Here is a 17,270-nt window from a genome sequence, read left to right as displayed (position 1 = left end):
CTATGTTGAGTTTTGTTATTAATAGCAATGTAGGTGCTGTTTAACATCGAATTTTATCGACTTTATTTTCAGTTCAGTTAACTGGAATAGTATATTTCATATATAGTCTCAAAGGTCAGAAAGCTAGTGATGCGTATCAAGACAATGACAAGAAACGTATCCGAAGTAAAATCTCTCCAAATTTCTCATCCAAAAATACCACATTGTCTGAAGACAAAGGATTTTAACACCAGTGTGTGTTGTTTGTCATTGTCGCTCAGAGGTCATTAGAGAGGGCAATGCTAGGAGTTTTCCTGCGCGATCGAATCAGAAATGAGGAGAACCAAAGTTACCGACATAGCAGAGATAGTTGCGAAACTGCAGTGGGCAGGGCAAATAGCTCGACAGACAGATGGCCGTTGAGGCAGTAAAGTCCTCGAATGACGACCACGTACTGGAAGGCGTAGTGTTGGTAGGACCCCCACAAGATAGACCAACGATCTGGTCAAGATCGCGGGAGTAGGTTAGATGAGGCTTTTGTCTTACATAGTGCTTTATGCATCCACACTTACTACATACACTACAATTAAAAAATAAAACAAATTATTTTTATTTTAGGATTACAGCTTCCATGATGCTATTTGCTAATAATTTCCTTAAGGGAGGAGGCTTCAAATTCATATGTTATTTCAAGTCTACCTAAACTACACCTTGGACACGATTTGACCCTGTGTAGAGTCTTCCTCTATTTTTTTTTTCATTAATGAAGGTCGTGCTTGTCCGGATAGCGCTTCATTAAAGTCAAAGTCAAATAAACTTTATTCAATTAGGCTTAAACTAAGCGCTTTTGAATAGTAACTATAAATATTTCTTTTAAACTACTTAATTTACTATATACTAAGGTGCTGCATCCAATATATGAATCGTGTTTAAATAATATAAATTATTTCATAAAAAGTAATAATGAATAAACTGTATAAATATAAATTATCGTTTATTGGATGCATCAACATTCAGAGCTTGAATTCATTGTTTGTGTAAGGATGCTTCGTGAACATGATGATCGTTATTACGGTCATAATAATTAGTAATTCCACTAACATATACAATCCTAAACAAAATGTCTTTTTGTACACATTTATCATTTCTCAGGTGTAAAAATCAAATCGAATCAAATACGTATATTTATCCCAATATGTACTATAGTTACAATAGTACACCAATACTTATTCTTAAAACTTTAAAACTACAGTTGGGAGACAGGAGCTCAAACTAGGTAGAACCTGTGCTATGAGTTTCCTGGCTCCCCCCACTCTAACTACCTAATAACTAATTATATAATTGCTTTTTACTGTCTATATTATTGAGACTAAATATGAAATATGTTTGTGTGTGTTTACATTTGTGCATGACTATGAATGCTTCCAGGAGAGTGTCATTCTCTTTTCAGTTTGTCTGTGTGTTCAGTGTGAGTAAAGATGGTAAATATTATATGAAACTATATGTATCTCTATTTATTTGTATTAATATAGTAACACTAGCTGACACGACAGACGTTGTTCTGTAGATAATAAAAAAATACTGTTTTTTAGGAATTTGCCAATAATATTTCAAAACATCAAGAATTATTTCGTAAAGAATGCTCCTTGTTGTTTTAATGAAATTGTTTCACAGCAGAACTGTCAAACCGTGCGTCACTAACTTCCCTCATAGAAAATATGTCCATACAAAACAAATATTGAAAATAAAAATAATTATGGGTCCCAATTCGAAATAAAACTATCCTATCTCTCAATTTGGACTGAACTGCACTCCATGAAGTAATCCCCATTAAAATCCGTTCATTAGTTTAGGAGTCCATCGCGGACAAACAACGTGTCACGTAATTTATATTATATTAAGATTGGGGCTTAAAGATTTTCTGTTTCATCATAATCGTGTTTAAGTAGCCATGTTATTAATTATTTCTTGCAAGAATATTATGTTTTATTAATTAAATTTAATGTATTATTTGCATTGTTTTACAAAGTCGGACCTTGCCATCATTAGAACTACCTAACGTAGGCAGTCTTAAAACGAGGTTTTTTACAAACTTCATATCGCCCGTATCGTCTTCGTTTGATCTCTATTTATTTATATTTTTTATAATTTATACTGTTGTGTTGTCTTACTCTGTACCAAGTTTATATGTAAGGCCGTATAATATGTCTTTATCATATTTATGAAGGAAAACATTTCACTCTACGTCGGCGTAGAATGATTAATGATAAGTCAGAGTTCCGTAGTGAATATAATATAAATCTCGAACACCAAATCATTTTTAAACATTTCCTTATAAAGCGTTATTTTTTTGTGCAAACACATTATGCGGAAAGAGACTTTTAGAGACTCTTTAGAGAACGCGTTATATAAAACCCTCCTAAAATCCTTTTAAGTAATTTAAAGGTAAACAATATCTTACATTTTTTAAAGTGATAAGCCTCACTTCTAGGATTAATAACACAAATTAAATTTGAAATCAAAATTTATGAACGATGCGTGACTCGAACCAGGGACCTCTCGCGTTCTGCGTTTTAAATTTAATTTGTGTAATTAATCCCAGAAGTGAGGGTTGTCTCTTTAAAACATATAACAAATTGTTTAGGATTGATTGAGCGACATCTCAAATATTGGGGTAGAGCAGGTTATCAACTGTAAAGTAGATCGTGTATATGAAGCCACAACCTGAGAGTTGAACAAAGCAAACAAGATTTATCAACGATACGTCATTCGAACGGTTAGCTTAGTGGAAAGAGCGCTTGCACGGAACCTCGAATGGCGACCATGTACCTAAAGAGTAGTGTTAGCAGGCCCCCCACAAGATGGACCGACGGCCTGGTCAAGTTCGCCGGAATAATGAATATTGCACGGCAATACTTCAAGCCGGCCCACATACTAGCGCTCTACAAAGCGCAGGTCCGGCCACACATGGAGTATTGCTGTCATCTCTGGTCTGGCGCACCCCAGTATCAGCTCGATCCATTTGACCGCGTGCAGCGCAGAGCAGCTCGAATTGTCGGGGACCCAGTGCTCTGTGAACGGCTGGATCACTTGGCGTTGCGTATAGACGTCGCTTCATTGTGTGTCTTCTACCGCATTTATCACGGGGAGTGTTCCGAAGAGCTGTTTAACCTGATTCCTGCCGTCGAATTCCACCTTCGCACGACACGCCACAAGTTCGGATATCATTCTCACCATCTGGATGTGTGGCGGTCCTCCACAGTGCGGTTTTCAAGGAGCTTTCTTTTATTTATTTTTTTATTTACTACAAGGCTGTGGAATGAGCTTCCTTGTGCGGTGTTTCCGGGACGATACGACATGGGTACCTTCAAAAAAAGCGCGTACACCTTCCTTAAAGGCCGCCAACGCTCCTGTGATTCCTCTGGTGTTGCAAGAGATTGTGGGCGGCGGTGATGGTGGCAGCGAAGGACCGATCGTCATGGCGATCTTTGGGGGAAGGCTTTTGGCCAGCAGTGGACGTCTTCCAGCTAAATTGATAATTAGAACAATATATATATAAAAAGCGCCATGAAATTCGCTTTAGACCTTTTGGTGGCGAGAATACTGTAAGTGCTCTAGGGCGGCGTGTTTATACTATTTGGTTAGACGATAAATTACTATTTCAGCGCTGCAGCGAACTTATTTTAAACTTTTAGCAAAACGGAGAATGGCTTTGCTTTGAATAGCTTCTCTTTATGTTATTAATCTTTAAATATATATAAATCCAGTTTCCTGATGTTTGTTTCCAGTGAACTCCCTAATATATTGAACGGATTTTAATGGGTATTACTTCATGGAGTGCAGTTTATTCCAACTTGAGAGATTGGATAGTTTTGATTTCGATTTGGGACCCATAATTATTCGTATTTCCAATATTTGTTTTGTGTGGACGTATTTTCTATGAAATAATTTATTGACGCACGGTTTGACAGTTCTGCTGTGAAACAATTTTATTATAACAACAGGGAGCATATTTTACGATATAATTTTTGATGTTATGAAGCTGCGAAAATACTTTAAAATATTCATGACCAAATGATGACCATTCTATGAATAAAAATATAATATTTACATTTTCACCACAGATCATTAAAAGTAGCTACGTTAAATAAATGACAAGAAATATCCAAATGTCAATTCAGTTAGATCTGACGCACAAAATGGCTGCCAGCATGCCTGGCGCTATAGCGCATTTTTGTGTACTAAAGCTGTCACAGTCCTGAACGCCACTTCCAATCCAAAGAGTATGTAAATACTACGTAATAAGAGGCGAAACTGCTTAAGTTAAAATTGAAATTTAGTTACGCATGAAACGTGCAGTCATTTGACATAGTTGTAATTACAATATGGCGATTGGCGACGATGTATTTTCCGGCTAAGTTTGAAAGCGAACAGTTACTTAAAACGTAGTGGATTTCGGCTATCTCCATTTTTTACAAGATTATAGCCGTCATCTGTCAATCTATCAATGACTGCACGTTTCATACAATCGAGTGAATCGCTTTTTTCTTAAAGAGTTTCGCTAGGCTGTCGGTCATTGGTTGGGAGCGGACGTCCTCGGGTGCAGTGCTTTTTCCTGACCAATAGTTATTTTACTGAGTATAAACCACCTATGCCCAATCTCCAGACACAACACTTGCAATTTCCAACATACAAATAAAGTATTGAGTGGATAACCTTTTCTTTATAAATGGGTTCTCTTGCACGTGCCTTGAAGTTATAAAAGCTTAATACATCCTTGAGTGTCGCGTCTAATGGGGTCAGAATGTGTTTTGAATCGATAAATATTATTTATTTTGGTACTAGTTCTACTAACCACTTAAGTAATAAATAGACTGAAAACGTTATGAATATATGATTATTTAAAAATATACATGCTTTAACAGCAAGCTGAAGCAAGTTGTTAAAAGTAGGGAATTATAAAAACGGATTTATTTCATACCTTTATTATATCAACTAGCTTTATTTTAATCTCTTCTTGTATATAAGTCTTCTGTTCAATTTCTTCTTTTTGATTCTCAAAACAGAATTACGTTTTCGTTTCATAAACATCAGCAAAAGTAATCAAAAGCCTCGATGTTTTCTTATATCATGTGTGCATCCATATTTAACAATCAAAAAATATTTTTAAAAGCTTAGGTAAGTACTTACCGAGACACGAAAAAAAGAGAAAATGACAAAAATCAAAGTCTAGCAAGTCACCACAGTGGCGAAGCTCAGCTGGCTCTATCGATTATTTCCTGCCTAATCGTTTTTCTGGATTGAATTTTATGAATAAACTAGCTGACCCAACAAACGTTGTATTGTCGATATTAAAATCGCGATACAAAAGTAACTGTTGATCGTAGATGGCTGAAAATTTGAAGTTGTATGTATTTTTTAATGCTGACAACTAATCAAACTTAAAAAAATCCAATTAAATTAAAAAAATATTTCGCGTGTTAAGGGTTAAAAATGTTAAGGGTGGTAACCCTTAACATTTAGGGGGATGAAAAATAGATGTTGTCCGATTCTCAGACCTACCCAATATGCACTCCAAATTTCATAAGAATCGGTCAAGCCGTTTCGGAGGAGTTCAATGTTTAACAATATGACACGAGAATTTTATATATTAGAAGTTTACTTCGAATATTGAAATTTGTTGATTCTTCCTTCTTATTATAATTCGTATTACAATTTTTTTTAATTAAAAATACGTGTGTCGAACATGAGAAGTCTTGATCGTAATGCAATGAAGTGCGCGTGACAGTTGACGCACAACGCACGGCGACTCCACGACGAACTTCAGGTCGGTCATGGACAACAGCTAGAGGGCGTAAACAAACACTATTATAATCAAAGATCATTGTAGGGTGATTTATCTGTGGATTTAATGTATTATAAAGCCTCTTGATGTAGAACAAAATTATAATTACATATTATAAGATGACAAAATGGTTAGTGTTGTGTGGTTATTCTTGTTTGTTGCTGACTTAGCTGTCCACTGTACCTTGCGTGGCGTTTTATTTACCAGTTGTATGATTAAAAATGAAGTGGAGTGTTACATGGCTATAAAGTAAACAGATGCCCTTGTAAGATACTTCAGAGTTCATTATTCCGTCTGCCAGGACCATAGAAATAAAAATAACATAGATAATACATAACAATATAAATGTCCTGGTTTTAAGTGATCATCGCCGCCCACATTCTCTTGCAATACCAGAGGAATCACAGGATCGTTGGCGGCCTTTAAGGAAGGTGTAGGTGCTTTTTTTGAAGGTACCCATGTCGTATCGTCCCAAAAACATCCATAAGGAAGCTCATTCGACAGCTTTGTAGTACGTACGACCGCCACACATCCAGATGGTGGGGATGATATCCTAACTTGTGACGTGTCGTAAGTGCGTAGGTACTCCTTGTGGAATCACTATAAAATATAACGCTACAATTAAATTAATAATAAAATTAAATTTCAGTAGCTACGGCCCCCTTCAGACCGAAAGACAATAAGGTTTACACATTACTACTCCTGCTACTATACCCATTATCTAACCAGAATCCTGTGCTAAGAAGCCTCCCACTGGCACATGCCCTTAGTCATCTCTAACGATACCCTTGGGCCTGGGACTTCCATATTCTTTATGCCTCGGGGAAGCACAGAATTAGCCAAAATTCTATAAAGAAGAGACCTATTGTGAGAAATGAAGATCCCCCAGGCGTCTTTCGAAAGAAGACCTGTAGCTTTGTGCTTATTGTAATACCTAGGTAACACTGAAAACGTTTAGAAAATGAAAAACTTGACTCATACCAATACCTAGTCTTGCCCGTATCTGCTGATAGGTCACTCTCTTCTGTTCCTCTATCATGCGTCGCACAGCACTGATGTTATCTTCAGTAGTCGCTGTTAAAGGACGTCCCTCATGCGGATCATCATTGAGATTGCTACGTCCACGCTTAATCTCGTTAAACCAACTGTAAATAGTGGCACGAGATGGGGCTTCATTAAGAAATGCTAATCGCAGCCTATCATAGCTTTGGTGTTGAGTAAGCCCACAGCGAAAGTCATAATAAATCATTAACCGAAAATTTTCTCGCGTTAGGTTCATTTTCACGTGTAACAAGAGTTTTAGATTTGCCGCCAATTCACAAAAACAAATGACAAGAGTTACTAAAGAGCTCTAAAATTAAAATTCCAAAAGAGTTTTCATAAGCAATGTTTCTAACTGGCCAGTTCTAAACATTTTCAGTGATACCCACGTACATGGGCTGTTCGAAATGACACGCCGATATCGAGTTAAAGAAATTTCTAAAGCAATCAATGTTTTGATTTCCCATGAGTTTCACACTGATAGATCTACGCAACAAAATAGTAATACACTTAAAAGAGACAAGAGTCCACGATGAAATAATAAACTACTGAATCGATTTTAATCTTTGCAGGTTGTCTGCAGTTTGATGCAACTTGAGAGATAGGATAATTATTATTTCGATTCGTGACGTGGTGTTTTTCCTCATTGTTAACAAATAAAAAACCTTTTAGAATGGGATTATTTTACCCCAAGGCTTACCCTCAAAAATAATATAATAAATGTCTTATGACTTCAATATTACTTTCAAACCAGTATTCGCATTGAATTATTTATTAGATTCAATTTCACACGTGCGGCTCTCCCAAATATAAATCGATAAACATACATACCAAAGCTTTCCCGCGATTCCTTTGCTCTAGATAAATTCATATTTACAGCTAGCTATATGAAATTATAAGTACAGGTAATCTCCCCTATAACGCGGTAGAGTGGTTCCGCATTAAATCGCGTATAACGCGTTTTTAGGAGCTCGTATAACGCGTTACATATAAATGATTCATCATATTTAACTTTTCTCGCTGCAAGGGGTTTAAATCGAATACTTAAAAAACTATTTTATGAACGAAATATGTATGTTTTATTGAAATCAAACTATACTAAGAACATTTTAAATAAAATACTTATGCATATGAACTATTAATAAACAATAGCATTTCAAATAAACTAACAGTTTTATTACTTTTAGGGTTCCGTAGCCAAATGGCAAAAACGGAATCCTTATAGATCCGTCATGTCTCTCTGTCTGTCCGAGCCACTTTTTTCCAAAACTGTAAGAACTATACGACTGTTGAAACTTGATGATGTATTTTGTGAACCGCATTAGTATTTTCACACAAAAATAGAAAAAAACAATATTTTTTTGGGGTTCTTCCCATACTTAGAACTGAGACTCAAAAATTTCTTTTCATCAATGGAATCTATGGATAGGTCTTCAAAAATGATATTGAGGTTTCTAGTTTGAGCAAAGATTTTTTGCCTTTTCCATTTAAATAATTTAATATTATTTTCCTTTCTATATAACTTCTATATTATGTAACTTGCTGCATCGGAACCCTTCATGGGCGAGACCGTCTCGCACTTGGCCGCTTTTTATTATTCACTAACAATGTTGACATTTTCTTTTAATATGATGTTCAAAAGTTTCACCATTTGAATTTATGTTGTTTTCTTTACATAAGTGCACATCATCTTGTTCATCTAAATCAATAAAAAATTCAAAATAAATTCTTCGTTTGGTACTTCCTGTTTTTTCTGCATTTTTATATATGGCGCAAGATAGTGTTTAAGATTTATTTTAAATTCAGTAGTTCGTTCCGCATAAGAATCACAATTCGTAACAAGTATATCCAATTGTTTGCCTAGGTTTATTTTATTAAGGTTTTTAATAGACAAATTTAACAAATTAAATTAATTTTCTGATAACACAATTAACACACCTGAAAAAGTACGGCCACGCTCTCAAGCACATCTCACCTATTAACTATGTATATAGTTGCAAATCTTCCTTGCCTGACACCGACTCCAAAAATAACAATAATCGTAACTAGAATTAGATTAATTAATTAGATTGTATAAAAGTACGCAATTATTTTTATACTTTTTTGTCCATATTATATCAATTGTTTTAGAATAGTGAAGAAGTCAGTTGGTTTTTTATTATTTTTTTATTTTTCTCGTTAAAAGTAAAGTTATCCCTAAGAGATGGACATAAACCATTGTGAACTTTTTTATAGACCTTATTAAGGTGTACAATGCTGTAGTACATTAATTTGATATAGTATCTTGTAGTGTTCAGCCAACGTTTGCAATGAAAACACAAAAAATATTTCCGACATCATATTAGAAACCTCTCAAATTATTAGTATTTCTCTTCTATATTTTGCATGTATTATACATATAGACCTTCGTTTTAAATCACTCTATCCAAAACGTTCTATACATATAGACAAATCATGTCGTTTTACATTGCTATATTTACTCCAGTTGTATAAAATTTTCTTGGTCAATAAGCGGCAATGTAAAACATTAATTCACAGATGACACACAACTAGGGAGAAACGTGTGCGTACATTGTCTTTAAGCACACTTTTGCCGTTCCGCTATCAGATTGCTATATGTCCTGTATGTATAGAACGTCATTGACTCTATCTATTTAAAAGAACGTAATAAAATCCATTACGTAGTTTTAAAGTTAGTTAAGTTAAGTAATTTACTCCAGTTGTATAAAATTTTCTTGGTCAATAAGCGGCAATGTAAAACATTAATTCACAGATGACACACAACTAGGGAGAAACGTGTGCGTACATTGTCTTTAAGCACACTTTTGCCGTTCCGCTATCAGACTGCGATATGTCCTGTATGTATAGAACGTCATTGACTCTATCTATTTAAAAGAACGTAATAAAATCCATTGCGTAGTTTTAAAGATCTAAGCATAGATTGGTACAGACAGCGGCTAGCGATTTGGTTTTATACATACCAGTCGGAGGCTCCGTTGCACAGGGTACCGGCTAGATTATGGGTACCACAACGGCACCTATGTCTGCCGTGAAACAGTAATGTGTAAGCATTACTGTGTTTCGGCCTGAAGGGCGCCGTAGCTAGTGAAATTACTGGGCAAATGAGACTTAACATCTTACGTCCCAAGATGACGACCGCAGTTGTAGTGCCGCTCAGAATTTTTGGGTTTTTCAAGAATCTTGAGCGGCACTGCATTGTAATGGGTAGCGCGTATCAATTACCATCAGCTGAACGTCCTGCTCGTCTCGTCCCTTATTTTAATTAATATTAAATAAAAAAAAAGTGAAGATTCTTAATTTTGTAAATTCAAATTTGAAAAACCACAAACTCTACACAGGATAGTTTGCGGTTTGTCTGTTTGCAATTGGTTTGTGACTTGTGTGCTCCAATTCTGTTTCATTGCGCCCACTAAACTATTTGCTAGTGAAATTACATTTGCAATTAGAATTTTGATGATAAAGCTTTTAGAATTTCATGTTCTATTCTGCATTATGTCGCTAAAAAGAATCTTCTCATCACAGACTATAAAATGGTATATTGTTAGAATAAACTTATTCTTGTAACGCATGCCGTGACATTGGGAACTAATAAGAGTAAATTTATATATTTATAACAGATCGTTAGTCATTTTATATGTACTTTTGTACTTAAAGTAACAAAATTAACATTAACTTCAGCTGAAAAGAGAAGAAATTTTTGGCGGCTCCGTTTAATCGCCAAATATTCACGAGCTTTATATTTTATTAAGCTTGGTGATAACTAGAGACCGGATTAGATTTAGTACCTTTCCAGCGTTAGTTGCATATTTTAGAAAAAAAAAATAACTATGCATAAATTACGCTCGATCTCCTTCATCGTTCGATGCTTTTCATAGTAAGCCCAAACATTGCACTTAAATTATAATTCTGCCCAGTAACCTCAGTAGACGTAGAACGCTCCTTTTCCGCTTACAAAAATTTACTAAGCGATCGTAGAAAAAATTTGTCTACAGAACATTTAGAAAAGTACTTAGGTACATATTTTTAAAGGTAAGTCTTAAATTTCATTGTTACCTATGCAGGTATATATTGTAATAGTTTTTTTCACAAACACGATTGTCAGTTCAAGCCTCCATAAAATAAAATAAAATAAAATATCTAAAAATATAACTTTTTATTTTTTCCTGTGTTTAATTGCATATTGCAATTGCATATGCGATATGCATAATATTTTGGCCCTTTTTATAGATTTTCGTGCATATTTTAGCTATTTTACTTAGATATTATATGCATGCATAATTTGGGCATTTTTTGTAGCATGTAATCCGGTCTCTAGTGATAACATATACGTGTATAAAATACTATATAAATACATCTGTACAATATAATATATGTTACCAGCTAAACCCGATTTTAGGACAAACCTAATTTTTCCTAGGCCACTATATAAGTCCTAAATATAGATGTTAGCGAAATACCGCCGTATTCAATTTATATATTTTTTATTTCACGCCACGATATTATCCCCACCATCTGGATGTGTGGCGGTCCTCCACAGTGCAGTTTTTCAAGGAGCTTTCTTCCATGTACTACAAAGCTGTGGAATAAGCTTCCTTGTGCGGTGTTTCCGGGACGTTACGACCTTCAAAAACAGCGCGTACACCTTCCTTCAAGGCCGGCAACGCTCCTGTGATTCCTCTGGTGTTGCAAGAGATTGTGGGCGGCGGTGATCACTTAACACCAGGTGACCCGTACGCTCGGTTGTCCTCCTATTGCATAAAAAAATATAAATAAATAATGGATTACCAATTCATATACTAATGTCTCACGAAAATTTTAATGATTTGAATGTATCGATGTATTTTTTCAATAACCTTTAAACAATTGTAGAACTACAACATTCGAGAACACTTTACAGCAGATTAGTGTTAATTAAATTTTTCTTTAAAACTGTTGAAATTGTTTTAAAACCAGTAACATACTTGCAGGCCTCATGCATTATTCACTAAGTTAATGTTTTATGCAACTCTTTAGGTCACTGCGTCATGTGAAATAATTATTATGCAACGAAAAATAGCTTTTAGTTGTCAAGATACCATACTAAAGTCGAGTTGGAAATCGTAGGAAACGTTAAATATTCTTTCATGTCGAACACCGTTTTTCACTGTCGTTATTTTTGTGTTTATCATGAAACTATAACAACATTTTATTTATTTTATAGGCAACTTTACAGCATTTCAATTCAACAATTAATACTTTAAATTACTTATATCTTTCTTCTTCTTTGTCATCGCCTTATCGCGTTACGCAGGGTCAGCTTTTGTTATCATGCTGCGCCATTTAGATCGTGTTTCCACGTCACTGAGGCCAAGGCATTTCATGTACAGGTAGTTTGGGGTCTTCCCCTACCCCTATTTCTTGCAGCCATGGAAAGGCACTTTTTCACCACGTAATCGTCGGGCCTACGCATTACGTTACCGGCCAAACCCAATTTTAGGACAAACTAGTCTTTCCTAAGCCAGATAAGTTCATGCTTTTGGCGATAGAATAAACCAGTACAGACTACCAGACCAGTTAAAATAGTTTCTCCTATTGGCCTTTGGACCAACCAGTTTAGTCTTTGCTGAACTAGTTAAGACTAACATTTCTATTGCGTACCATCTAAGCCTAGTTTCTGATATTTTGTCGCTTATGGCTGCAACTTTAAAGCTTTCTCTTATATATTTATTTTGTACTTTATCCTTGGGTACTCCTCCCGCCCATCTCAGCATACGCATTTCGGTGGTATGTAGCTCATCATCATGGGTATTTTTGCTTGCCCAAACTTCACTACCGTACAGTAAGGCTGGTAATATATACCTTGCCTAGACCTTGCCTTTAGTTTTTACTGGCATTTTAGCTTCACATAGCACCCCTGTGAGGGTACGCCACTTCATCCATACAGATGTCGTTCTCCGTGTTACGTCCGCTTCTATAAAGCCATCCTCGGAGAGAACGGATCCTAGATACTTAAAAGTTTTAGTTTTAGGTAGGGCAGGGACGAAGGGTTGGGATTGAAATTACAAAACAAATATTCTGTTTTTGTTCTGCTAATGCGCAAGCTATTTGGTTCCAACGACTCTCTCCATCTTTCTAAGTCTTCTTGTAGCTCTCGCACACTGTCAGATATTAGTACTACGTCGTCAGCATAGAAGAGATTCCATGGAGTTGGTTTTTGGATTTAGCAGGGGGCTAAGTGCACCACCCTGATGGACGCCAACTTTTATATCAAAGCTGTTGGATAGACCGGCTGAGCTTCTGACGCAGGTTTTGACGTTGTTGTACATATCTTTTATGATACGTATGTAGCGTTCAGGTATACTGTGCGCTCTGAGCGATTGCCATATCAATGTCCTTGGGACTTGGTCAAAAGCTTTTTCTAGGTCTATAAATACCATCCACAAATTTTGCCATTTCCTTTAGCATTTTCCATAATCAGCCTTACAGCATGAATTGCGTCCATGGTTCCCTTTCCGGTTGTGAAATCAAAATGGTTTTCCGTTTGCAAGATTATAGATGCTAGACGTTCACTGAGCACGCGTTCTCAAATTTTCAGGGTGTGTGATGTGAGTTTTATTCCACAAATGCTTGCGTACTCTCTGACGTCTCCCTTATTTTTGTAGAAGGGAACAAATATGTTTTTTCTCCATGCATCTGATATTTCCTCAGTTGTTAGGATATTATTAAACAAATTAGTTGGCCAGACGTCCCCATCTGCCTTCAGGGACTTCCACAGTTCGGCTGGTATGTCATCAGGCCCGCAGGCTTTGTGGTTTTTCTGAGAATTGACTTTAAGACTTCCGTGATGGTTATTTGATTTACGGGTCCCTGTATCCTTGGTTTTTCGATTTCAGCCTGTCTGGGAAATTCCTCATTCCGCAGTATATGGTAATACTCGTACCACCTTTTACAAATATCTTTATCAGATGTGAGTAGCTTTCCTTTGCTGGCCTTGATGTATTTTGTAGTCCTAAAATCCTTCATGTTATTATGCCAGTATTTAGCTATTTTATATATCTCTGTGTCTGAAGCTAGTTCCAGTTGTAGATAAAGATCGAACTCTGCATTTTCCTTCTCAATCTTCTTCTTGCATGCTAGCTTATCCTGCTCTGAGCCACTCTCTTGCCATTTCTTAAATAGGCGTTTCTTTTCGGATACAGTGGCTTTATCGTTATTGTTCCACCATTTGGCATCTTTCTCGTTATGCAGGGGACCTTTGGAAATACGCAGAATAGTTTTTGCTTGGGTTTTGTTAAATGTGTTTACTACCGCTAGATTTAGAGACGCTGCAAATTCTAGTATTGTGGTTCCTTCTTTATTTATTTTTATTCTCATACCCATCTGCGTCACTGCCCACGTGTCCATTAAGATTTCCGCAGATAATTCTTTGCTCAGTTATAGGTAAAGCATTCATGTGTGGACACAATTCTTCCCAGAAGTCATGTATGTCTGTTTCGGGGCAGCCGACCTGGGGCGAGTAAACACAAACAATGTTGAGGCAGGTTTGGTTCTCCAAGGCTAGCCTTACAGACATAATACGGTCAATCGCTCTATTTATTTTGGCTAAGATTTTCATCTAGGATAATCTCAACCCATTTTTTCCACTTTCAGTACCATAATATATAAATATAAATCCCCTCTCGATTTGTCGTGATTTTGCACCTATTTTGTTTCTTGCTTACAATTACTTTAATTTATATTACTTATAATTTGTCACAGGTAAATTGTCAAAGCCGTGATATTATTATTAATCGGTAGATTGTCAATCGTCTTCATCTCTTACAATTTTACGGCCTGGTTTTAGTGACATTGTTGGTTATTGCTCGAACCCAAAGCCTTTGAATGCTGGAATGCCCCAAGGCTGTGTGCTATATCCCGCACTATTTGTTCTGGATATCAATGATATGTTGGACACCTCCCACATACATTGATATGTAGACGACAGCTATGAACACCATAGAACAGAATGCCATATACAGAGGCCATATAGGTCTCTCTGGGGAAATCTTCGACAAGTGCTCACAAGTATCTAGTGTCTTCTATCGGCTCCTCTCTTGAGAAGGTCGCGGAATGGAGTAAAATTAACCTTGTTCAATTTAACCACAAAAAAATCCCAATTGTCGTAACACCGCTCTTAGACAACACTTCCCTTACAGCCTTGCCTAGTATCGGTATACTGGGTCTCAAAATCTCGAGTGATTGTCAATTCCGCGGCCATCTGGAGGGCAAAGCGAAATTGGCTTCGTTTTCGGCGTCTTATATATAGTAAGGCAATACTTCAAGCCGGCCCACATTCTAGCGCTGTACAAAACGCAGGTCCGGCCACACATGGAGTATTGCTGCCATCTCTGGTCTAGTGCGCACCACCATGTACGTGCTGTGGAATGAGCTTACTTGTGCGACAACATGGGAACCTTCAAAAAAGCGTGTACACTTTCATTAAAGGCCGGCAACGCTCCTGTGAGATTCCTCTTGTGTTGCAAGAGAATATGGGCGGAGGTGATCACTTAACACCAGGTGAGCAGCCTGCCTACCGCTACCGTATGCACGAGAGAAAGAGAAACAAGACAGAGTGGCGCCGTAACGCGTTACGTTATGCTTTACCTTCCCATAAGATGTTATCATTTCAAAAGTTTTTCTTTAAATGTTTGTGGACATGTAATCCATTTATGAACGCATTTAACGTTTCTACATATCTCGATTCTTACTTTAATACAAGTAAACCAACGATGAAACCCCGTGTCATGAGTTAGTAATATTACCGGACAGGTCATAAACGGTTTATACACTTTACCCTTGCGCTTGCTAACATCGCCGGTGTGAATTATTTATGTGAGGCATATATTTATAACACGCAACTGTGGTCTACAATAACTTTGGTAATACGATTAATTTCCAACGCTTTCCAAACCTTTTGGATTCAATTTGCATGTTTTGTATACAATTAAGAATTGACTCAACTAAGACTATTGTAAATGTGAATGACTCTTGGATGTCATAACTATTAAATCGATTATCATGAAATTAGAATGGATAAATGGATATCATCACCACCATCTGGATGTGTGACGTGCGCTTCCACAGTGCGGATTTCAAGGAGCTTTCTTCCACCTAACACAAAGCTGTGGAATGAGCTTCCTTGTGCGGTGTTTATTGGACGATTCGAGATGATCTTTTAAAAAAGGGAGTATACCTAAAAGGCCGGCAACGCTCTTGGGATTCCTCTGGTGTTGCAAGAGAATGTGAGCGGCGGTGTTCACATAACACCACGTGATCTGTACGCTCGTTTGTCATCCTTTTCCATAAAAAAAATTCGGAACTCACGTACTTAGGGATACAGAAATGGATACTGTATATTGTACTTAGGGATATAGAGTATTTATCCCATAATTCTAAAACATTCCCGGAAGGAACTGGTACAAGTATTATACATTTCTAAAAACAAAAATATTCTAGGTTACGTACCGTAATTTAAGTGACGACGCAACACCATGTGAATGCAATTATTGCGACCAGGTTATTAAATGAATTTAAATTCAATTAAAATATATAAATTTAAATTGAATTGGTTAAATACTCTAAGGTTTACCAAATACAAAACAGTTTTTTTATTCCTTTACTAAGGGCTTTGATATCTATGTATATGTCAGCCCCATTATAATCTAAGTACTTTAAGACTCAAGTAAAACTTAAACAAAATTCTTAACTTAATAATAATATATACAGATAACAAATAAAAGCAAGTTATAGGGTCAAGAAATATGACTTATGGATTCAAACAGACTTATGGCATCCTTAGATGCACGATGGGTAAGAATATTAACAAGCTTGCACGTATCAAATCTGTTCAAACCCAAAAGTCCTACAATTTCGACTCTTTTTTTATGAAAATTAGGGACGAGACCAGCAGGACGTTCAGCAGATGGTAACTAATACGCCCTTCCCATTACAATGCAGTGCCGCTCAGGATTCTTAAGAAACCCAAAAATTTTGAGCGGCGCTACAATTGCGTTCGTCACCTTGAGACATAAGATGTTAAGTCTCATTTGCTCAGTAGTTTCACTAGTTCCGGCGCCCTTCAGACCAAAACACAGTAATGTTTACACATTACTGCTTCACGGCAGAAATAGGCATCGTTGTAGTACCCATAATCTAGCCGGGTTTCTGGGCAAAGGAGCCGCCGACTGGTAAAGTAGACTGAAATTGGACACTTTCACTTAATAAGTGTTCAACAACCTCAATTATTCCACATGAATCAAATAGAGGTGACTCCGTAATTTTCATAAAAAATTTAAACTTATTCAAAGGTTGCAAAACAGTTGATCGATCACTTAGTCATTGGGACAGAATGTAATAAAACAAGTTG

At 36.5% G+C, this 17,270-nt stretch overlaps 1 protein-coding gene across 1 annotated transcript in view; it reads left to right on the top strand.

Annotated features, from left to right (window-relative positions):
- The window catches only part of LOC126967497 (probable metabolite transport protein CsbC), a 61,248-nt gene that overhangs the window by 32,523 nt on the left and 11,455 nt on the right, over positions 1-17,270 (top strand). The window lies entirely within an intron of this gene.

The sequence above is a fragment of the Leptidea sinapis genome, chromosome 13, assembly GCF_905404315.1.
Source record: "Leptidea sinapis chromosome 13, ilLepSina1.1, whole genome shotgun sequence".
Taxonomy (NCBI): Eukaryota; Metazoa; Arthropoda; class Insecta; order Lepidoptera; family Pieridae; genus Leptidea; species Leptidea sinapis.
Note: the sequence above shows the minus strand (reverse complement) of the source record. Positions and strands in the feature narration are given on the sequence as shown.